We start from the raw sequence: 25,188 nt of genomic DNA, 5'->3' as shown, positions 1-25,188 counted from the left end.
AAATAGACTAATGCCCCACAGGAGATTTAAAAGTCCTGATATCACACAATAGTCTGGTCACATAGCTCCCTGACAATCCTGACATTTGCATAAATTTGACGGCACACTCTCTGGAACATTCTGGACCAGACACTCGACAGCACATTCACCTCTCTGCACAAATCCACACCATCTCTCAATTCTCTCACACTCCAGAAAAAAAAGGGAACCAAATTTATTGCATCAGGGATTAAAAGAGAAAAAAGGAAAATAGCTACGAGCTTCCTTTTTACACCTTCACACAGGGAACAACCAATAGATGCTTAAATAAATACATTCCTTTTTTTGCATTCTCACCCATCATCCCTCAGAAAGAAAGCTCAACTGTATAGCTTCTGTGGATTACAGGGAAAAGCACCTATGTACAATTGTACATACATACTCTTTAGATTTCATTTCCTATGTATGAAGAATTGAAGATAAAACAATGCAAGTCTTCAGCCTTCTCAGCGGCATGAATTTGAATTTCAAATCCGGCCCAAGTGTTATGTAATATGTATGAATGTAATAGAGTTCTGTTCAGTTGGAGCTTTACCAAAGTCGAACACTTCGAGTTTTGAGTGGGCTTTAGAAACTAATCGAAAAAACTTCATTTGTACGTTTGGTTACAGTGTGAGAGTTGTTCCTTTTTGTAGTCCAATGCAGAAGATTGATTGATTGATTAACAAATCAACGGGTAAAACCCATGTAAGATAGTGAAATGAATGCTGTTGGTCTCAACAAATGTCATCGTACATTTTTACTTCTCCTGGCAGTGTTGCCAGACTGGTCAGCTGAGATTACCATACAATTTTACTGAAAATACCGTACTTTACCTTATGCGTATGCCACTTTTGTAAAGTCGTACATTTTTGCATAGTACCGTACTTTTACAACAAATTACCGTACATTATCGTATAAAATTCATTACCGTACACATTATCGTACCAAAGCTTGAATACCGTACAAATACGGTAATTACCGTACATCTGGCAACACTGTGGTACACTCGTGATTTGAAAACCTTCTGTATATGAAGGTATCTTAAGGTAGAGACACACAACCATCACGTCACGTGACGTATTAGTAGTACGGCTGTTCCTGAGGATTTGAAAACCTTCTGTATATGAAGGTATCTTAAGGTAGAGACACACAACCATCACGTCACGTGACGTATTAGTAGTACGGCTGTTCCTGAGTCCTGAACGAAATTACCTAAAATATTATTGGACAACTGAACTACATACATCTTTCTGTATCACCATGACTTCAAGTGACGTGATGGTAGTGTGTTTCTTTGTGATTATCAACACTGAGGAACATGATTTCTGATTGGACCGTTCCCTTGGCGCAAAATACGTTTTCTGAACGCCGACTATCAAAGACCAACTCTCTCTTCGATCAGAGAGTTCCTTGTCTACCCGATAGTTATTGGTCACCCTCTAACTATTTGTCCACACACCCGGTCAGCGAGCTCTGTCTACCCGATGGCTCTCCACATCTCCGGACACCCTGTATTCAAACAATAACCAAACATAATAAATTAGGCGAGTTACCTCTTCTCCTGCCAGGTTCTATCATACTCTCAAACAATCGTAATGACGCTACTCATTGTTTTCTAAACACAACACCCATAATGTAACAGTCAGCTACATAATACATTTGGAGCGAGAAAGTTGTTAAGTCCGAGGCTCGAAGCTGTTGTATAACCGGTGTGATGCCACGCGGTGTGACCATGTGGTTTGTGGACTTTCTACTGAGACCAGGAGGTAGAGGTGCGGAGCTTGGTTTGCTGGTTTCGGATCACCAATGGTTTCTGGTTTGGATGATTCGGTTCATTCAGATTTCAAACTATCCTAAGATATGGTTCTTCTTTAGATTTCAAATATATAATATCTTTAATATAGCAGCCTCTGTCACCAAATATTTCACATCTAAAGTGTCATAACTCTTTTCCTCTCTTGAAAATCTCGAGTTGAGAACGTTTGTCTTGTGTCAAAGTGGAGGGTTGTTCACCCTTTCATCTTTTGGAACATCAGCTCTCTTAACAAAAGGAAGATTTCAGAAATTTATTTAAGGAATGGAAAAAAAAAGAGTAAAGAGAAGAACATCTTCAAATTGTTCGTCATGAGAACTTATATTCAGGGTGTCTTAGATGACTGCAGTACATTTCATGGATTGTTTTCAAGACATATGACAGCAAAATGGTCTCAAAATGGTTAATTTGTAGTCGTCGATTTGACTATTTGAGTTGGACTTTGCATTTGGTGTACCCAAGAACTTCAAATGGCATTCTCCACTCCACAAAGAAAGCTCTTACAAACTTTGCACCCGAAGACTTTCGGTAGGCAGTTCAACACTTTCTACGGTCGTGGCTCTAAAAACCCAACCCCCCCCTACACGGGGGGAGGCTTCGCACTTAAGATTTCCGGGAAAAACTTTCCAAGCAGTTTAATGATGAAGTGTTTTTCTTTGCAAACTCATACATATGAGTTTTTTTATTGCTATGCTAATAGGAAACTTTTACGAGCCAAGTTTTCTGCCATTGTATGCGAGCTGTTATTTGGAGTCGGTGAAATAAATAATTACGCCCCGTACTTAATCCTGATTGGTGGATAAACTCGAGTTAGGAACCCCGCATTACACGATTCTCTTTGGAAAACGTTGCGTGCAGTATTCCCATGACGGTGCTTTTGTAGAGGATTTTGACCGAGTAACTCTATGGGTGCTCTAGTTTTCCGTCACTGATGGCCGGGAATACAGTCTCAGATTAAATTCGGTTCAACTTGATCGATTAGATTAAGCACTCAGATTGTGGTCTGACAAAAAAATCTGCCAGAGGAAGAGCCACCATTTTCCAGAACAACAAAGTAATGTTGTTCCTTGTTAAATCACTGACAACACTCTCGCCCTTTCTCCCCAACTGTCTGCTTTAAACACCCTGTACAAGCTACCTGATACCTGTGCCTCCAGGCCTAAAAATGAGAAAGAATTCCTGCAAAACCTTCTTCTGCTACAATCCAGTATAAAAAGAAGAAGAAAAAATGAACCATGATGAAGTGAAATTATGTTGGCAAGCACATTGTCATCCCTCTATTTCCATCACAACTAACGACATTTGTATCTATAGGAAGCCTTTGTAAAGTCATTTGAGGAAGATATTGGTGAGGAGGTATTACTGTAATCGTGAGAAAATGTACGATTAACTGTGGAGTTAAAGATAAGGTGTGTAATTCCCTGCGTTTTAGCAACTATTGGAAGAGTTACTCGTATGTCTTTTGTTTTGATTTAGGAATGAAGGTCTATTTTCTTCCTAATTATCGAATTGACCGTGCCTATGTGTACTTTGTGTCTAAAATTATAGACTTAGAAACTCAGAAAAAGGTTTTTATAGGAAGTAATTTGCCCTCTTTTGGCCTCTGCAAATTTGAAGTATTGTTTGTAATTTACTTACCATTCCGTTCTTGATGATGAATTGATGACAGTAAAACACTATCCCGAAGTTCTGAACTTACCTGTGAACAAGAAAAAAAAAAAGAATTTTGTGAGTGAGTTATCAAAGTGCATACATAAAAGGGAGTAAAACCACAGAAGCATGTCCATTATTAAAAAAATATGTAATTTTAGAAAACCTAAAAGTCCTAAAACGACGAGTAGCAAAAATACTCATAACACTCAACCACGGAGTACCCGAAGTTCTGGGCTTGCAGCAAACAAAAGGCATAGAAACAAAGAACTTCGAGAACTGGTATTAGTCAATGGAACTGATGAAGTTTCTGAGCAAGTCCCCCCCTAGAATCTTAGGATTCTCTTTCACACCGGAGGGCATTGCTCTTATGATGGGGGCATTGAATATCCTGTGCCATATGTGATACCAGTACGATAAGAGCAGTGATAATGTTCAGAATTCAGATAACAGATATAGCGGGTACTCTATGATGTCCTTGAACTCACCCCCACTCCCACTTAGTGCGGTAAATAGGAGACGTTAATAACTCAATAAAAAATAGTACAGTAAATAGGAGACGTTAATAACTCAATAAAAAATAGTACAGTAAATAGGAGACGGATAGTAACTCAATAAAAAATAGTACAGTAAATAGGAGACGTTAATAACTCAATAAAAAATAGTACAGTAAATAGGAGACGTTAATAACTCAATAAAAAGATAGTACAGTAAATAGGAGACGGATAATAACTCAATAAAAAATAGTACAGTAATAGGAGACGTTAATAACTCAATAAAAAATAGTACAGTAATAGGAGACGTTAATAACTCAATAAAAAATAGTACAGTAAATAGGAGATGTTAATAACTCAATAAAAAATAGTACAGTAAATAGGAGACGGATAATAACTCAATAAAAAATAGTACAGTAAATAGGAGACGGATAATGACTCAATAAAAATAGTAGAGTAAATAGAAGACGGATAATAACTCAATCAAATGGTGTACGAGCGTATGAATGGCAAAATAGGAAACGGTATTCAATAGTCAATAGTGTGCGATGGAAATGTAATTTTCACACACACCTAATACAGTACAGTAGAGTACAGTACAGTACACTATTACACACATGCTGGATATAATGCAAATTATAGCCAACCTCTGGATATAATGTAAAATATAGCCAACCTCTGGATATAATGTAAAATATAGCCAACCTCTGGATATAATAGAAATTATAGCCAACCTCCTCAGTGGTGTAGTGGTTGAGATCTTGGGCGGACTAGGGATCCGGAGGTTGATGGTTCAAATTTTATTCAAGTCATGAAAAAAATTTATGGGGCAGCATTAACTGGGGAACGAAATTTTGACAAGCATAAATAGGTATGCCTAATACAGTTACAAATGTTAGAATTCGTTTGTATAACGTATGAACGAAATCTAACAGTTTACCCTATGATAGAAAACCACTTGTACAACCTGATATACATACACACATGAAGTACTCGACTGTAGTATGTACACAGTTAACAATACTTGCTATAAAAATGCTAAATGCAAAAGACAAGTGGCTTTAATAAATGCTATAATGCAAAATACAACTAACTATAAAAACACAATATGATCCAGCAGCTAGGTGAAAGAGGGAGAGGGGGGGGGGGGGAGAGAGAGAGAGAGAGAGAGAGAGAGAGAGAGAGAGAGAGCGGGAATAAGGGATACAGCCACTTTGCAACATTTGCTGCTCGGGAAAAAGTAATGGGAAAACAGGGAAGGTAGACTGCAGGGAGTGAATTTACGAGAATTTGAGTAACAATATTAACTCTAAACCCATATAATATGCAGTAGGTATGTACATGTACAATAATTGTACATCCAAACCCTTAGTCACTAACTACCAATAGAGGAGTACAAGTATGTAGTTGTAGGTAATTTAAGAGTATGTATAGGCAGAGAAGAGAAAGAGAGTCATCTTCATATTGAGGATGAAATGAAGAATTCATGGAGAGAACCAGAGGTAGATATTATGATGAAAGGTATAGACAGATTAAAATTAAGAAGAGAAAACCAGAGAAAATAGGAGGGAAGGAAGAGAGAGGAATTTAGAGAGAGAGAGAGAAATAAAGAGAAAGAAGGGGGGAGAGAGAGAGAGAAATAAGGAGGAAGAGAGTGAGAAAAGAGAAAGTTCAGAGATGCTAAACATATCTTACCTACATTAGAGAGAGAGAAATATAGAGAGAGAGAGAGAGAGAGAGAGAGAGAGAGAGAGAGAGAGAGAGAGAGAAGGAGAAATAAAGAGAAAGAAGGGGAGAGAGAGAAATAAGGAGGAAGAGAGTGAGAAAAGAGAAAGTTCAGAGATGCTAAACATATCTTCAGAAGAAAGCAAGAAGGGTGACTTGTACCCTCTCTCTCTCTCTCTCTCTCTCTCTCTCTCTCTCTCTCTCTCTCTCTCTCTCTCTCTCTCTCTCTCTCTCCTCTCTTTCTCTCTCTTTCTCCCCTCCCCACTATTTTGAAGTCTTGCTCTGACATAAAAAAAAAAGTTGCACTTTCGTCATGGATGTTTTTCGGAACCAAGAATTGAAATTCACTCTTGAAGAAGAAAGAGGGAGAAAAAGAGCATTTCTCTTCAAACATTCTCATTTTTCTTTCTCAAAAATCTAATTCTTAAAAAGAAAAAAAGTTCCCTGTGTGTGCTCTGTGTGTGCAGCTTTTACTGTTTCATCTCTGACCTAAGATCCCAAGACTGATATTCAAATACTCGCACTTCGTGCTCGGGAGGGGGGCTTCGCCCCCCTCCACCCCCCGGGGGCTTCGCGTGTTCGCTACGCGGGGTTGCGTATACGGTCGCGCTGCGCGCTCCCGGGGGCATGTGGTCGCGCTTCGCGGGGTTGCGTATACGGTCGCGCTGCGCGCTCCCGGGGCTTCCCGGGGTTGTGCATGGGGTCGCGCTTCGCGCTCCCTGGGGCTCGCGGGGTTGTGCATGGGGTCGCGCTTCGCGCTCCCTTGTTTACGGTCGCGCTGCGCGCTCCCGGGGGCTTCGCGGGCTTGTGCATGGGGTCGCGCTTCGCGCTCCCTTGTTTACGGTCGCGCTGCGCGCTCCCGGGGGCTTCGCGGGGTGTGCATGAGGTCGCGCTTCGCGCTCCCTTGTTTGCGGTCGCGCTGCGCGCTCCCGGGGGCTTCGCGGGGTGTGCATGAAGTTTGCTTCGCCCCTGAAAACTAATATCGTCCCTGAGTCTTGTCTCGAAGAAATGAAAACTGAAATCTAAAAGCGAGAGCAAAATACTAAACGTTGCGCGCTCCCGGGGCTTCGCGGGGTGTGCATGAGGTCGCGCTTCGCGCTCCCTTGGCTTCGCCCCTGAAAACTAATACAAGCGAGAGCAAAAATATAAAACGTAGGAAAAGTTTTGCTGGCCTCAAAGCGTGTTCCCCGTGTATTTCTTATGGGGGGACTAAAAAACGTCAATATCTCGGGAACGGTTTGGAATTTCGGGATTTTCCGATTTTTCCCAGTACCTACAAAAAATAAGGAATCCAATGGTGAAAACCGCATCTTCCTAGCTCATCTAGAAGTGGGTTAGAATTTGTATACGTGAGTCAGTGAGTGAGTGAGTCAGTCAGTTACACAAGGGGCTGTATATATTTAGGATTCCTGGCATTGGACACATTTTCTAGAAAAATAAAAATAAATGAAGGAACTTCACATGTGGATTTCCGTAATATTTTTTCAGCCCCTAGAATACCTGATCGACCTGTCCAACCAACGCAACGGCCTGTTTACTTCATTTGATTTTTATAGGCTTAACAGGGCTGTTAGGCGCTCAAAAGAAGGCAGGTGAAATTCACCCAGCCCACCCTCAGAACCGCATCGTCCTAGCTCATCTAGAAGTGGGTTAGAATTAGTATGAGTGAGTCAGTTACACAAGGGGCTGTATATATTTAGGATACGAGTACAGTAGAACCTCGATTATTTCAACTTCCATTATTTCAACTTTCTATTATTTCAACTCCAAAATCCATTTTTTTTTTGTCTATCTTTGAAAGAATATCCTATCTTATCAGAGGAAAAGATCATTTCAACTACCCCCGGTCCAAATTAGTTGAAATAATCGAGGTTCTACTGCATTCTATTCTACACGCGCCTCAAAATTGTAGTTAGGTAAAAAAAAAGCTACAATAGGAATAATTAGGTACATACATATCTACTATGTATGAACAGACTCGTATTATGGGGACTCATCAGAATAATTAATTAATATAGGACCGATTTTGTGTTGTCCAAGCCGAGCATAATGTGAACCACCCCGGCCAAGGACGAACTAATTGCAAATGGTTAAAATTTTATCAACGTTATGTTCCACAATGTTCCATACGGACCAGAGAATATATTCCATAGTTCCCCCTGAACATGTGTGGAGTCTGTGGAGGGAAATAAATGTGACTCATATCACATATTCGCGAGAAAAATTGGACATCATGAAGCAGAAAAGAATCATCCATAAGGCAATTCCACTTATGGATGGTTCTTTTCTGCTCAATGTTGTCCAATTAAGAAAAGTGTCCGAACAAGGGACTTTGTACAGTCCAAACATAGCACTCTTAGGCGGATTTCACATCTAGACTGCAAGTTGTAGCATTCGCTCCTATCTTCCCAATCACAATGAGAAAGAAATAGATTTCGTTACTTTCATTAATTGAAAGTGTTTAGAGTGATGTGAATGGGACTAAAGAGGGGGAGGTGGGTGGCAAAATAAAGAACAGAAAGGTCTTTCCCCTAATATCTATTTCATGTCCCTTCTATCAAAAGTCTAAAAACGGTACTTTCCAAAATAGTCAAAGGGACAAGAACAATAGTAATTTCTTAAATATAATTCCATCATCTTTTCCATCACACACGATATTGAATAAATTGAGTGAATCACAACATATCCTGACAATCTCGTGGTGGCTGGTACCATCGTTGAATTTCAGTACTTTTAAGCTGTCATCTAATGACATCGTGTATGATTCTGAAGTGAATAAAACTCTCACATATGAGGAGACTGATGATTTGTACATCAGCACCAAGTATCATGTCTGTTATATAACACTCGCTACCATATGGCACACAACGTCCCTTCACTAGTGAATGCTCAGATTGACTTGGTTCCCCCTCGACTAAACATTTATGAATCCATATTAGGTCTCTAGTTTCAATATTTACTTTCAACACTCTTTCGTCTCCACTTTGAAAGATCAAGGCTTCATTGAGGATTCTGATCACAGAAAGGACAACCTGAAGACAACTCACGTGAATCAGTGAGCGCAGCAGGACTTGACGAACAGTCTGTAGGCGTACACATGTATGATGAATATTAACATTTCAACAGGGTTCCCAGGAAGTATCCAAACCACAGGATGTGTTCTGCTGTTACGGTCTAAACTTTTACTAACGCTTTAGTGTTGATTGAGTGGACTTGTGGGAGACACTGTACTTTTCGGATAGGAAGCATTGAAGTTTTGAAAAACAAAGAAAGAAAAGGGCAAATCCAGTTCAACAATGATCCTTGGCTCCAAGTTTGAAGCGTGGGCAGTAAGAGTGGTTTTCAAGAGATGGTCGAGATTACCGAGCAAGTTTTTGTCGCTTTTTGAAAACACTGTATGTTCACATGAAGGAACAAGATTTCAAGATTCTTCTTCTTCTCAATGTTTTCAAGGGTGTCTGCCAAGTTCACCACTCAAGCAACACAAGAAAAAAACACGTGTTGTGTTTGTGTTTCAAAATATTCCTTTCGAAACTCGAGACTCCAATGGAGGCTCTCTGATGTGAGGCAATCTGCTATTCAAACCAAAAGAACACGGCTTTAAGAACCTGAAAGGGACTTCCTGGGAGTGGAAAGCAACAAAAATGAACAAGAGAAGCTATGACTGTCGGATCTTGCCATTATCACCCTTTGGCATTTTGCTCTCTTTTTACAGTCTCTTGTGTTTGCTCAAAAAACTGTGTCCTTATCCTTAGATCATTTCGGGCAGTTCACTTGCAAATTGTCCTTGATCTCAGTAACTCACAGAAGACTTTTATCAATGCAAGGGACAACATTATCAGCAATTTTGTGCTCCTATCTGATCTCTGATTTTCAAAAAAAAAAAAAAAGAAGAATTTAAAGGGACAAACATCCGCCCAACAGATTTTTTCATCACATGGAGAGCGACGGGGCAAGTAGTGGTAATGTGTCCAATTAAAATCTTTCCCCATGTGCTCTCACTTATAACGACGCACAACCATTCCGGAGTTCAATGCAATTTCTATATGATGTCAAAAAATTTGGCTGAGCCAATCAGTTGCGGCTCTCCCGGATGTGCAATAAATCGTTGAGATCTCCGTGCGTCATTGTGGAAACTACGTTGAAGATTGCATCAAGTTTTTGCATCAAGGGGGGGGGGGGGGGGGGGGGGGGGGAAGGTCCTAATGAGAGGAGAGTTGATAAGGAGGTAACATAAGTTTTTTTTTTTTTTTAAAAAACTTTTTCTTACTATGACTCAGTCAGGACAGCATTAAGCATAAAAGAACCATCCATAAGACAACAATTAAGTATTAACCTTATGGATGGTTCTTCAAATAATTTATTGATTTCTAATTTGCGAAAATCCTTTTCTTAGTTTCGCCACAAGTCTACAAATTACAAAATTCATGATACAAACTACTTTTCAAGAGCGCTCGTGGCAAATGAGCTCTAAGGCAGGCCATTCACTAATCAGGTAGACTTGAAAGGTAGCCTGAGGGACTTATTATTGCTGCAAGACACTATCAGGTAGACCTGATAGGCGCACCTGTTCAAGCGTACCTGTCATGATGGTAAATGGCCGGCCTAACACACCAAGAGCCAAAGCTTTTTTTTCCCAGGGGAATCGAACCACGGACCTAAGGCAAGACGAGCGAGGAACTCACCACTGGAACACCTGTTTCACGTACCTACATATTAACAAAACTGAACACATGTCATAAACACGTACACATCAGGTCAACGTATCCTCAACCGGTGGTCATTAAAACATACAGAAGTCACATCATACATCTTTTATCTACTTACATTATGTAGTTATGATTTCATATGTAGTTATTACATTGTATTAATAACATTAATACATAAGTAGTTATTATGTACATATGTATTATTAACCCATAAGAGCCGAGGCCTACATTAAAGTCACACCAAAACTGGCCAAACCCTTCTCTCTTTTTCGCTAATATCTCAGTCGCTTCACGTCGGAGTGCATCGGGGATTTCTCCATTAGTTAGAAAACGAAATTTCCTACTATTTCCATTATTATTTGATATATTTACTCAGTACCGGTCCGGAGTTAGAAGCGATTAAATTTCAGCAAGATAAAACAAACAAACAGAAAAAAAGTTCGTCTCTTATGGGTTAACGTGAATACATCAACAGTCATAATGTGTTAACATACAGGAGCGTAATTAACATTGTTACTACTGAGTCATCTTTTGTTTTTTCAAGACACTTCCTGGTCTCGAACGGATATCAGAGGCCTCTGAGCCTCTCCCTAGAATTGTTTAGAATGGAATGGTGCCCACAGAAGTTGGTTGGAACTTTTCCAGGTAATATAGAGTGACCAATAGGACTGTAGTAGCTACATGTTGGATTTCACCAATATTTATTCAGTCATTAGAACTCCTGTTAAGCTAACAGCCAGTTGAGTTCCATTTAATTTGTATTGGCTTAACAGGGCTGTTAAGCTAACGGGCTGTTTGAGGCTGGAAAGAAGGTTGGTGAAATCCACCATTAAGTCTTCTAGAATAGTGTGACCTGTTGAATTGTAGAGCCAGGTCTAGTAGCTGGTAGCTCCAACCAAGCAGTTACCAGTTCAACTGTTTAGTAAAGAGTAAGTACTTAAGTGGTTAAGGAGTCTCTCGATTTTAATGTAGTCTCTCGATTTCTATGTAAAACTATGGAGCTACGAAGTACCATGCAAATGCCACCCAAGATGTTTTGACTGGACTACTAAGTTCAATCTTGTGTTTGTTGGTTTTACTCAAGTTGTTATCTGCTTGCCTTCCATTAGTGTAACTCCTGTAACTAGAGGTTCAGGGATCTGTACAACTCAAAAAAAGAAGGAGCTTCTACTGAGCCCCTGGGAGCCCAGAATCTAATGTTGAAATTTCCTTGATGTGTTGAATATTTTTGCAAAATTTTACCAAAAGTTGTTCAGAAAGTACAGAGGTTAAAGGCAACTACTTTAGTAGCAATATTTGGAAAAAAAAAATCTCAAAGTCAGTACAAAAAAATTACAATATCCAATTGGGTTCGATCAGGAAAAATCCATTTAGATTCGATAAGAAATGTTCGATTCGATGCAAAGACGGATGGTGACAAAGAGTAAGGCAAACCAAACAAAACCAAACGAAAACGAACAATTTTATCTCCATTTCGACCATTTTCCATTAGACAAGTAGATAATAAAACACAATTATCATTGCTCAAAATGAGGAAATAATAAGGGACACCAGTAGATGACTTGACATTGACGACATCCTAATGGAAAATGGACAAAACAAAGCCAGCCATTAGCAACCAAATCAAACGTCAACTAAAGAAATGATAAGCACTCCTCAAAAACATGTCCGCAGAGTCGAAAGATTATGATTTTATTGGATTTTTTGGCACAAAAAAGTGGAAAAATCGAATTTGTAACCGCTTTTCCTTTCTTTCTTTTTTGTTAGTTTCTCATTTTTTTCCCCTTTCTATTTTTAAGATATTTTTTACCTTGTTTCTCAATTCCTCATACAATAGGATAAATGGCAAGTCAAGAAAATCGAACAAACGAGATATTCACCATTCGGACAGAGTGGCCATTGTTTTATTTTGTTACCAGACTTGCGAAAAAAAAAAAAAAAAAAAAAAAAAAAATCGAGTTAGCCATGAACCCGCACGGTCCTAATACACAATGTCCTAATACACAATGTGCTGACTATGTGAAGCAACAGAGATACTTCCTAGTTGTGTTGTCCAAGCCGAGCATAATGTGAACCACCCCGGCCAAGGACGAACTAATTGCAAATGGTTAAAATTTTATCAACGTTATGTTCCACAATGTTCCATACGGACCAGAGAATATATTCCATAGTTCCCCCTGAACATGTGTGGAGTCTGTGGAGGGAAATAAATGTGACTCATATCACATATTCGCGAGAAAAATTGGACATCATGAAGCAGAAAAGAATCATCCATAAGGCAATTCCACTTATGGATGGTTCTTTTCTGCTCAATGTTGTCCAATTAAGAAAAGTGTCCGAACAAGGGACTTTGTACAGTCCAAACATAGCACTCTTAGGCGGATTTCACATCTAGACTGCAAGTTGTAGTTCACATTTAAACTTCAAGTTTAAGTGTGAACAGGCCCATAAGACTATGTAGCCCTCAACATGAAAATTGCCGTATACTACAAGTTGCAGTCTAGATGTGAAATAGCCCTTAGTCATAGCTTACAAGAATATGACCTCAACACTCTTAGCAGTTGAAGACAGTAGAAAAGGTGATGACCCCTCGGAATGGATAGGATAGGAGAAAGATAGCTATAGGTATCACTGAACTGCAATCTTCCTTTTACACTCACATCACTGAAAATTCGGGAAGCACTTTCCCTCAGCTCATGTTGCTACCACTGCGATCAATAAAAACAAAAACTTTACAAGAGAAAAAATAAACGCAGGGAAATGGGCGTCTTCATGTGACCATTTTTCCTGTGTTTTCCTATAGTTTTTCCTCCTCGTCCCATAAAGTTTCCCTCAGTCTTTTGTGTCTCATAAAAGCTCTTGATAGCATCTAAAGCCGTTGAGTAAACGAGCTTTTGTGCTATCTCCAATGTCAATACGAGTGGCGTCTAGTATGTCATTACTTAACACGTTGTCACTATAATGACCTTCTCTTCTTTTATTACTTGCCTGGTTGTCAATGCGGCAAGTTTTTCCGTGACATGAGCCCGGGTGTCATTTATCTACTCCGACAAACAACCTCTGTCGGAAAACACCTCATTCATAAACCTAAAGGCAAACTTGATCCTAACAGTAAATCCTAGCGTCACGTCACATTAACGCACACTTTATCCAATCTACAGTGGGAAACAGAAAACTATCATAACTTATCATGAAAAGCTCTCAATGTCACACAACTATGCTCCAAGCTCCCATGGGCATAGATGGGCGTGTACCACACCATGTGTGTAAATACATCCATCATCGAGATGTTACTTAAAACACATGGCTTTGGAAACCATTAGCATAGAGCTGGATAGAATCCAGAGTGTTCGGTGTACCAGGAGTTCAAACATCAGATGACAACACAAGTGACGAAACATTTACAACTCAAGTACGAGGAAAGAACATTAATGTTCCTGAAATGATAAGACCGATGTGATGTGTTGCTTCATTCATCCGTATCAGAGAGGTTCTGGTAATTGGGAATTATTAATGAGCATCATCGTCGTCGGGGTATGGTGACATAAGAAAGAAAACAGATATTGCAGCACACAGCAAGGAATATGGCTCCGAAGCAAACGAACTACTTACAGATATAAAAGGACATGGAATCAAAGGAAGGATACAAGACATCACAAGAGAAAAGGAATGTGACACATGTGATGAATGAAGTAAGATGGGATTTGCAGAAGAGCAGAACCTCGTGATAACATCCCGAGATCAGCTGATGTTATTCAAAAAGGGGGGCTGATTTGTTATACAAAATCTATAGTTTAAACTTTAACTGAGAGCGTGAGATGACAAAACCTATATTTTCCTCATTGATTACTCATTTGAAACAATTATGATGTGAACAGGCCCATAAGACTATGTAGCCCTCAACATGAAAATTGCCGTATACTACAAGTTGCAGTCTAGATGTGAAATAGCCCTTAGTCATAGCTTACAAGAATATGACCTCAACACTCTTAGCAGTTGAAGACAGTAGAAAAGGTGATGACCCCTCGGAATGGATAGGATAGGAGAAAGATAGCTATAGGTATCACTGAACTGCAATCTTCCTTTTACACTCACATCACTGAAAATTCGGGAAGCACTTTCCCTCAGCTCATGTTGCTACCACTGCGATCAATAAAAACAAAAACTTTACAAGAGAAAAAATAAACGCAGGGAAATGGGCGTCTTCATGTGACCATTTTTCCTGTGTTTTCCTATAGTTTTTCCTCCTCGTCCCATAAAGTTTCCCTCAGTCTTTTGTGTCTCATAAAAGCTCTTGATAGCATCTAAAGCCGTTGAGTAAACGAGCTTTTGTGCTATCTCCAATGTCAATACGAGTGGCGTCTAGTATGTCATTACTTAACACGTTGTCACTATAATGACCTTCTCTTCTTTTATTACTTGCCTGGTTGTCAATGCGGCAAGTTTTTCCGTGACATGAGCCCGGGTGTCATTTATCTACTCCGACAAACAACCTCTGTCGGAAAACACCTCATTCATAAACCTAAAGGCAAACTTGATCCTAACAGTAAATCCTAGCGTCACGTCACATTAACGCACACTTTTACTTAACACGTTGTCACTATAATGACCTTCTCTTCTTTTATTACTTGCCTGGTTGTCAATGCGGCAAGTTTTTCCATGACATGAGCCTGGGTGTCATTTATCTACCCCGACAAACAACCTCTGTCGGAAAACACCTCATTCATAAACCTAAAGGCAAACTTGATCATAACAGTAAATCCTAGCGTCACGTCACATTAACGCACTCTTAATCCAATCTACAGTGGGAAACAGAAAACTATCATAACTTATCATGAAAAGCTCTCAATGTCACACAACTATGCTCCAAGCTCCCATGGGCATAGATGGGCGTGTACCACACCATGTGTGTAAATACATCCATCATCGAGATGTTACTTAAAACACATGGCTTTGGAAACCATTAGCATAGAGCTGGATAGAATCCAGAGTGTTCGGTGTACCAGGAGTTCAAACATCAGATGACAACACAAGTGACGAAACATTTACAACTCAAGTACGAGGAAAGAACATTAATGTTCCTGAAATGATAAGACCGATGTGATGTGTTGCTTCATTCATCCGTATCAGAGAGGTTCTGGTAATTGGGAATTATTAATGAGCATCATCGTCGTCGGTATGGTGACATAAGAAAGAAAACAGATAGTTACAACTCAAGTACGAGGAAAGAACATTAATGTTCCTGAAATGATAAGACCGATGTGATGTGTTGCTTCATTCATCCGTATCAGAGAGGTTCTGGTAGTTGGGAATTATTAATGAGCATCATCGTCGTCGGGGTATGGTGACATAAGAAAGAAAACAGATAGTGCAGCACACAGCAAGGAATATGGCTCCGAAGCAAAGGAACTACTTACAGATATAAAAGGACATGGAATCAAAGGAAGGATACAAGACATCACAAGAGAAAAAGAATGTGACACATGTGCTGAATTAAGTAAGATGGGATTTGCAGAAGAGCCGAACCTCGTGTTAACATCCCGAGATCAGCTGATGTTATTCAAAAAGGGGGGCTGATTTGCTATACAAATCTATGGTTTAAACTTTAACTGAGAGCGTGAGATGACAAAACCTATATTTTCCTCATTGATTACTCATTTGAAACAATTATGCTGAATAAATAAGTCACTTTGTACACAACACACACTCACATGATCTTATGAATTGCCAATCCCAACAGCAGCTTATCACATCGGAAATCTCCAACCCCTGCAGCCAAGTGACCAATACGGTGTTCATGGGAAACTCGACGTCGGTGTAACCTAATCGGCTAATCAGGTACGAAACCTTGAAACCCAGAGTATGGGATAGCAACAGCATTAGCGAGAAACTGATGCCTCCTGACTTAATGAAATAATCGGATAGGCAGAAACTTCCTACACCACACGTACGTCATCACCAGTCACCCAGCTCGCAAGGTGAATACCAAGTATCCCCTTGATGGCATCAAAGTAATTACAGAACATGGTGTAATTGATCAAGAATTCACACTCCTCTCTACACACCACACACTATCAGGTAGATTGAATCCGCACGATATGATAATCATCATGATAAAGAAGTTATCGTTAGATTTTCCAGAGGAAACGGTAAGCATACAACAATTACATATATGGCTCATCTATCCTAGGAAAATGATTTACGAAGAATTGCTAGTACAGAGACAAGACTAAGCGATTTACAAGGTCTGGGTTTACCAGGAACATTATAGCTGGATTGCAAACAAGTATTTCAGAATGTAACTTACTTACAATACTTACTGATTTTCTAATGTTGATTCCCACAGGAAAATCAGAAAATATGGAACGCGATGGTTTTCAAGGGGAAACTCCGAAAACATGTCAGCACGGAAAGCTTCATGCAAGTAATAATATTGGTCAAATAGAAGGCCACGGAATAGCAAGCAAGCAAGCTGTAAAACAGGGCTCTCAATTAAGCTTATTACAAAGTTCATGTTTATGTGTTTGGCTTTTTGACTTTTTGGAGTAACTACGCCCCCATATGGGACTTTACCGGTAGCACGACACCAAGTACATGACGTATACCTATGCATGAACATGAAATACTCGTTGCGTGTAAAGTGTCACTTAACAACCCAGGAGAAAATGAGAGAGGGTGTGGAAAGAGGGTCGGAAGCTTTCTGTTTTATGAATCGATATGCAGACGGGGGTGCAGGGTGGATGACCTCCCAAAATCCGCTGTCTTCTCCAAACAAAACTCGTAAATATGAGGATTCGTGAATCTGGGAAAACATAATTACTAGGTACGGAAGACCAGGGTTTAAACAATGCAATTTCACGAGAAACAATGAAACGCTATCGGAAAACTATCAAAGTTTTTCTACATGAATTACCATCAAAAACAAAAAGTAAAGTAAATCCCACTGTGATAAAACAGTTCCATAAATAAGATTTTTGTATACGTACCGAATATTGAAATTTTCCATGAGCAAGAAGGAAAAGCTTGATTTATATCATTTAAAACACTGTGTATATTCCCTTCTAATTTATTTTTAGAAAAAATACTAAAAAAAACTGGTTACTCGGAGGAAAAAAACACGTTGGAACACAGTTGAAAGAATGAGCAAGACTGACAGTGGAACCCCAAACCCAAATAAAAAAAAACCATCAAGCAAGAATGATTCGGGACAAAAGATTTATGACAGAGACGTAGTACTCCTATAGTACCATGAAACACCCTTCTACAAAATGGTGCCTTTTTTGTAGCAATATGAGCTGCTCCAAACCATTATTAAAAAAATAATGAATTCCGAGAACATTTTAACAAAAAAATATGGGTACTTTGTGAAGGAAGAAGAAAAAAATATCAAGGTACAACAAAGAACTATTCATAATACCACTATCGAGCTGCAATGTGACCTTTTGAAAACTTTTGTACCTCCGGAAACAAAGTCGAACAAATCTGTAGAAGATTATATCAAAAAGACTCCCCCAGACACTAACTCCATCCATCTTTACAATAAGAAAATGAACTTCGTAAACCCCATCAACTGATATTCGTTATAACTACGAGTATACCTAGTTTCGGAGAACCTACCTTGAAACCTACCACCCGTTTCAACCCTCACCTAGCCTTTCAGCAGAAGGTCCTCCTCCTAGTTGGCCGATCCATGCATTTCCTTTCCATCCTGACCACCAGGCTCACACCGGACGTACAGGAAAGATACCTAGCATACTTCCTTTACAAAACCTTGGACCGAAAACTTTGAAACAAATTACCAACTCCAGTCGGTTAACCTTAGCACGACCGAGGTAGTAGGACTGAACTGAGCATATGCTACCAAACCGAAGCATGCTTGGCTACACAGAACATCAAGGGTAGTTCAACCGAACAATACAATTTCCGCCGAGCGAGTGTACTTTAGCATTGCCATGGAAACTTCAGTTTCAGAAGTACCTACATACAGGTAACGAGAACCTATTTTCCATACTTAGAACACCAATTATTCAAATAGAGAACAAACATTGTTCAGAAATGTAAGTACATTCTACCACAGTCAACAGAGGAAGAAGTTTTCTCAACACATATTAGTTCAAGACAGATGTATAATTAGGAATGCCAAATAATCTTGTTATGTAAATTGGCGCTAAACACGGCAAATTTCAAGGGACTTTTCAGAAGCAATGGATAACAACTTGCACTTTGGTGTACCTGTCGATGTGATGTGCTGACAGTCAGCCCTTTCTACAAGGCTGCCTGTAAGCAGATTTCTTCCCACTGAGATGTTCCCAGTCTCGACCGACTACAGCAGTAGAACACAGCCAAGAAGTCATGGACCTCTGACAATATTCAAATACTGAGAATTGAATATTCACGCCTGTTGGTTCATGGCAAGGAGATGGAAGGCGAGTGACGACTCAAACCCTATATTATTACCATGATGGGTTCGAGACGAACCATAATGTATTTACATAAATTTCAACAAAGGTATTTTTTGAGGTCAAACAGGCCCTGTCATCTTCTTTTGTTTCAAATATGTTTCTCTCAGTTGGATGTGTGTTCGAGATTCCATGTTTTTTATGAGGCGAGGAAGCTCCTCATATATCTGGACATGAAATGTGTGCTGGGGTCATTAAAATGATACTCCGGTGTTATTACCCTAGTGTTGAGCCTGTTACCAGAACAATAACCATTAGGAATGTCTGGTTCACTGGCATTCGCTTTCTTGGCCCCGATCACGTAATATCTATGACACACGATTCGATTCGTACTTGTCAAGGCATTAAACAATAATGAAACCGTAAACCGTTCCACTAGCGAAAAACTATCGAATATCGGTCTCTTGGCCCCGATCACGTAATATCTATGACACACGATTCGATTCGTACTTGTCAAGGCATTAAACAATAATGAAACCGTAAACCGTTCAACTAGCAAAAAACTATCGAATATCGGTGTTTTTTTTTACGCGAATTTTGTTCGAGTTCCCATTTGTGAAATATAGGGGGATCCTTTGAATCGTTATAACGAAGGTAGAAAAAAAAAATCGGGAAAAGGTAAAATCGGAAAGACTCTGTTTAAGTGTGAGAAATGTGAAGAGACATGATTAAACAACAAAAAACTATCGAATATCGGTGTGTGAGATCTCACTGAAACCAATGTTATCCGAGTGACAAGCTTTTCCTTTGACACACTATCCGAGATTCGTCTGAATAGATATTTTATAGGACTTACGTGATTTGGAACCCAGCACGAAACACGAAAATGCTAACAAAATGTTAGGGATGAGTTTACCTGGAACAAAAAAGATAATAAAGAAAACATTAAACATTGAAATGCTGCTAAACCTGACAGGGCAAGGAAACTAACGAGGGCAAAAAATAAAAGAAAGAAAAGAACCAAAGTGAGAAGTATAATAGCCCAAGGAAGGGATGCTTTACAAAAGAGTCCGAGGTAGGTTGAAATGATTCAACGAGAATAGGACTAGAGGGAACTCGAAAATATGAAGAAAGTCAGAGAAACAGCATTTGAAATTTAATTTAGGTTTCAAGAGCGCCCATAAAACTCAAATAATGATAAAGCTAACGGAGATTAACAAATTGAGTAAACAGTGATAACAATATTTATCAAGCTGTTGTGTGTTGTGTCATTTTAGAGAGTTTCGAAACAGCTTGTACGCTTTTGAAGTTTTATACGGATCAAAGCAGAATACGGTATCTTCTTACCCAAATTGACTGCGAAAATGTCTCAAAATGCTTACATAGATTCCACAGTTAGATCATTCAACAAATAGACAGTCATGAGACAAACCGTTCACACTATAATCTCTGAGAAATCCGAGATCGAGTTAAGAAGTTAATATGTAAATAGCATAATAACTTGGAAACGTAAATGGTGATTGTAGAGCTCATATTACATCAATAAACATAATTACAAATGAGTAGGATGATATGATTAGTCATTTACCACTAATAACTAGTTCGTAAAACAGTAGATTAGGTATGGCAAAAAACGCACATCAAGCACCACAGCATTTAAATGGATATGGAAACAGAATGGATTTAGAAAACAACATCCTCTCTCCTCTCATGGAGCTAAATATCAGCGCATTCAGCATTGGGTACTCCATCTCCGTTGCCGAGGAAAAGGAGAAACCTTGGAAACTCTATTAAACAGATCAAATTGCATAATTTATTCAATTATCGAAGAATCTTGGAACAATCATCAATCAGGTGGGAAAATTCCATGATGCAATGGAATCGGATGCCTGGTGCTCCGGCTGCTGCACATCAAATTTGCACGCTACTGCGGCATGTACGTAATATGTAGCTTGCAGGGTGCACCTAGAGCGGTTCAAAAATAGAAGAACAGGAACATAACCTCCCCTCTCCAGTACTTTTCTTCACCTTCATTTGGGTGAATAAACACTGAAGCTTTTAGGGTTAGGATTTTCTGAGGAGTGTTTGAGATTTCAAACCATGCGTTTTCATTGAAATCAGAAGGCTGTTTCAATTGAAATCAGAAGGCTATGTAACAAGTATTCCTGAAAAATTAAAAACTGAAATCTTCTTCTTCTTCCTAGATGCTACACGTGTGACGGTCACTCTACCACAGGCGAATACTCTTTGCTCTTCAACAATGTTGGCATCAATTAAAGTTATTTTTCAACCAGGTTTTATCTCAAGGAACGAAGGCCGTTTCACATGAAGGAGAAAGACCCAGAGAAAACGAAAGGAAAGACATCATGCCCGTACCTACTCATCACAGTTCTCTGAATGCCAGGGACACCAAAAATCTTATTAACCTTTCCAACACGAGCGTGCTGAAATGATTTATAGCACATTACTGGGCGAATTAAGCCTTCACACAAGACAACGCATGGCTAAGTAACGAGCATTATCTTAGAATGTAATTGTAAATAATTAACATTTCCTTGGGATTATTCTAATGGGTACTATCATAGCGGCAAGGTCATCGGCTACCAAGATTCTGACTCTCAATATTCTGATGGTTTACTCAACCGCTTGTTCACAATCATGAGAAGTTCGAGGATCTGCGGGACTTCAGTAGCAGCTGAAGCCCTTTAAAGTACTTTTGATCCTTGAGCAGCATGAGCACGAACTATTGCATCAAATAGAAGTAACAGGAACTTCAGGACCAGAGTTTTCGCCAAAGCGGCATATCCACACGGGCCTTTAACAGGAGCTCTAGCACCATGCGGGACTTCAGCAGGGAACACAACGAGATTTCTTATGAGCGAACATTTCCATTTCCTGACACTGTGGTTGTAATGTATGATTGGGCGGGAATTTCAATAGAGATAACCTACATGGAGTGTTTGTTCTTTTCCAAGAAGCGGAGTGTACATAAATGTAACATTAAATTCATTATTCAGATTATTTTTAGTTCTTACCGAAGCAGGTCACAACATTGGGGGTCATGACAGCATTACAAGATCAGCTACTTTTCTTTTTCGCCATTTCCATTTCATATTTTCAAAGTGCCAAGCACATTCTGACCGTTCAAATATTTCATGCATGACATTCTGACGAAGGAAATGCTGAAAACCCCGTGCAGCACGGAGTCATAAAATAAACGAGTACAGCACCTACAGAACGAATATAAAGGGAGAGTGCACCCTTTTTATATTGGGGTTGCCAAGGCAGCGTTGCCATCTACAGCAGCTAGCACTGGTGGATCAATATTGTGTTCTTACCACACCACCCTACACAAAACTTTGCTTCCTGCTTTCAAACGTTTCTACTCCAAGAAAGCACTTGTTCCTCGCTGACGAATTCCACATTTTCGTCGAAAATTTCCACGGACCGAAACAAAATAGCCGCAAGATGGGTTTGTTTGTGAGAGCAACGACCAAGGCAGGCAAGATTGTGAGGTACGATGCCCGATGTAATATTGAAATGGAGATATACATTCTATGTTGATATAAGTAGGTAGTAGGTACTCGTAAACATCACAGTTTCCCTCATCAATTTCTTTTATAAAAAGGTTTTCCTCGTTATTTACTCGTAATTTAGACTGCCTCTACAACTTTCGTGTACTGAGCCCCTTTATACAATTTGCATTACCCTATTGTTGGCCGAAAAAACAAATCGTGGATACCAGTTAGTCTTCATGCCTAATCCACAGAATTTGGCTCAATGAACTTCGGGACCGTTGCGTTGTACAGATGGATGGGCAGATGGTACATCAAAACACACCAGGATATCCATATCAGAACACATCTCTAGCTTCGTAAATTTTCCCATCAGAAGAGCAACCTACATTTGGAAAAAAAAAAAGAAAAAAAGCAATTATGAAGTGGCAATAAAAAAATTGTTGGCATAAAAAAATGAATGACAACGATATTTACTTATCAGATTAACTTTTTTTTTACGCGAATTTTGTTCGAGTTCCCATTTGTGAAATATAGGGGGATCCTTTGAATCGTTATAACGAAGGTAGAAAAAAAAATCGGGAAAAGGTAAAATCGGAAAGACTCTGTTTAAGTGTGAGAAATGTGAAGAGACATGATTAAACAGCCAACATTACACACAGGGACATATTAGTTGTAATATTAAGCACGATATAGTTATTCATTTATGCATACATGCATATTATAATACATACCAAAGGTAGATTATTGTAAACAAGAGGCGGCTTGATTCAAAATATGGGACTTACTTTCCGTGTCCGCTTCTCACATTGCACAAAATATGGGAAATTATTTAACACGTGAGAAAAACAGGATTTTTCACATAGTTATTCATTTATGCATACATGCATATTATAATACATACCAAAGGTAGATTATTGTAAACAAGAGGCGGCTTGATTCAAAATATGAGACTTACTTTCCGTGTCCGCTTCTCACATTGCACAAAATATGGGAAATTATTCAACACGTGAGAATTTAAAGACAGATTTTCAGACTACGTCCTTTGAAAACTTACTCGAAGATAGCACGGTAATTCGAGCTGACGAATTAAACTATCAAACACAACAAAAACCAAGGTATAAACAACTTGTTTCTAGAAGTGATAACAGCTTATCAATCAAATATTAAAACTACTAATCTGTATAATTAACACAGTAATCTGACGTATGACGGTGTAGCGGTGTACTAATACTTTATCGACCACAAATACATGGAAATCATTTCGAACCAAGTCAACTACAAAGAGACAGACCTACGTCAGAAAAATAATGATCATTTTGAGGAAATTGTAAATTTCGTGGGTTTTCCAAGGCGACTATTCTTTCGTACTTTAGGTCTGTGCGAGATCATTTCGCCCAAGTTAGTCCATTCACCGCCAGATTTAAGAGTTCAATAAAATTTGAAACTCACTCCATTTCAAGGGCAATAGGCAATACTTAGGTAGTTGAACATAAATATTTTTTTCTTTCTCTTCTTAAATTTCAACTAGAGCCGCTATCCGAGGTAATTATTTAAACAACATTTCAACGCATTCAAATACGACAATGATTTTCGTTTTTGTAACGGGCATAACTCCTTCATTCGAGAGAATAGAAGAAAAGAAAACCCTTTTCTTCAATGTTGAGTTGTTAAGGCAAATATGGGGGCTATTCAAAGAACTGGTTGGGAATTGAGCATCGAGTTGAACTAGTGAGTTATTTAACATGTTTGGAAATTTCAATGAGCCGAGCTTCAAGTTTGGTGGGCTTTCATTGTTGGCCTGCTGGATTACTTCATAGGAAACATGATAGCTCACAACATATGTCTCCAACTCCTCACGGTATACGGGCTCCCTGTGTACATCTTGGGTAAGGGTGTACTATTTCATTCTGATCCTGAGGAACTCAATGCGTTGGTTTGGTACACATTCCAATAAACAGATAGCTCAATAAACAAGAGTTCAACACAAATGAGGCATGTAATAATAATTATATTGGAGAATAATACATTTTACGAAGTGACCACGTGTTTTGTGTAATTGATCTTTAGAATATGTACCTACTTTGTATCTTGTAAAACAAAGTTATTTGGTATTTGGGGAGCTCAAGAGTTTCGAATGCAGAGAGCAGAAACCCAGCTGTAATTCTAGTGATAGTGACTTGCATGGTCGGAATGCTTACATACAGCGGACATGGGAAGTCGTGATCAAGTCGACGCAGAAGCAGCTGGCACTAGCACAGGCACTGTACACTCTAGTCTTGCTATTGATTTCCTACACGATCCACACAGCCGAGCTATATGATTGTGAACTTATAAAGTGCTCAGGCCAACCTTGAACCAAGTTTATGAACCTCGCTCTGGCTTAAGGCAATGAAACTTGAATCAAGTCTGAGTTCAAAATCAGCATGCAAATTATAATGTTCGAACGACGGTAGAATGTGCCCATCCAGCATGTTTTACTAGTCACCAGAATGAAACTTTTGCCAAGGCTACCCACCTACCCGCCGTGTTCGTGCAATTTTCCTTGATCAAAACTTCGGCACCGACGGTAGAATGTGCCCATCCAGCATGTTTTACTAGTCACCAGAATGAAACTTTTGCCAAGGCTACCCACCTACCCGCCGTGTTCGTGATATTTTCCTTGATCAAAACTTCGGCACAATTCACCCCAGCAAACGATCCAAAGCTCCAAGCCCTCCCATTAGCAAACATTATCATGTCAGTGGATAATAATGAAGCCAGGCACCATTCACCCCAGCAAACGATCCAAAGCTCCAAGCCCTCCCATTAGCAAACATTATCATGTCAGTGGATAATAATGAAGCCAAACTTGAAAACTTA

The 25,188-nt window shown here is 39.3% G+C and overlaps 1 long non-coding RNA gene across 1 annotated transcript; it reads right to left on the bottom strand.

Moving 5' to 3' along the window:
• Positions 1-2,973: 2,973 nt before the first annotated feature.
• LOC113467047 lies at positions 2,974-24,096 on the bottom strand. The gene is made up of 3 exons (XR_003391258.1): positions 23,285-24,096; positions 19,668-19,727; positions 2,974-3,533 (listed from the first exon to the last, which is right to left on the bottom strand). It is a non-coding gene; the product is annotated as an uncharacterized LOC113467047 (long non-coding RNA).
• Between the last annotated feature and the right edge of the window lie 1,092 nt (positions 24,097-25,188).

Source organism: Diaphorina citri, unplaced genomic scaffold (genome assembly GCF_000475195.1).
Source record: "Diaphorina citri unplaced genomic scaffold, Diaci psyllid genome assembly version 1.1 scaffold388, whole genome shotgun sequence".
NCBI lineage: Eukaryota > Metazoa > Arthropoda > Insecta > Hemiptera > Psyllidae > Diaphorina > Diaphorina citri.
The sequence above is the reverse complement of the archived record's forward strand: the minus strand, read 5'-3'. Positions and strand labels throughout refer to the sequence as shown.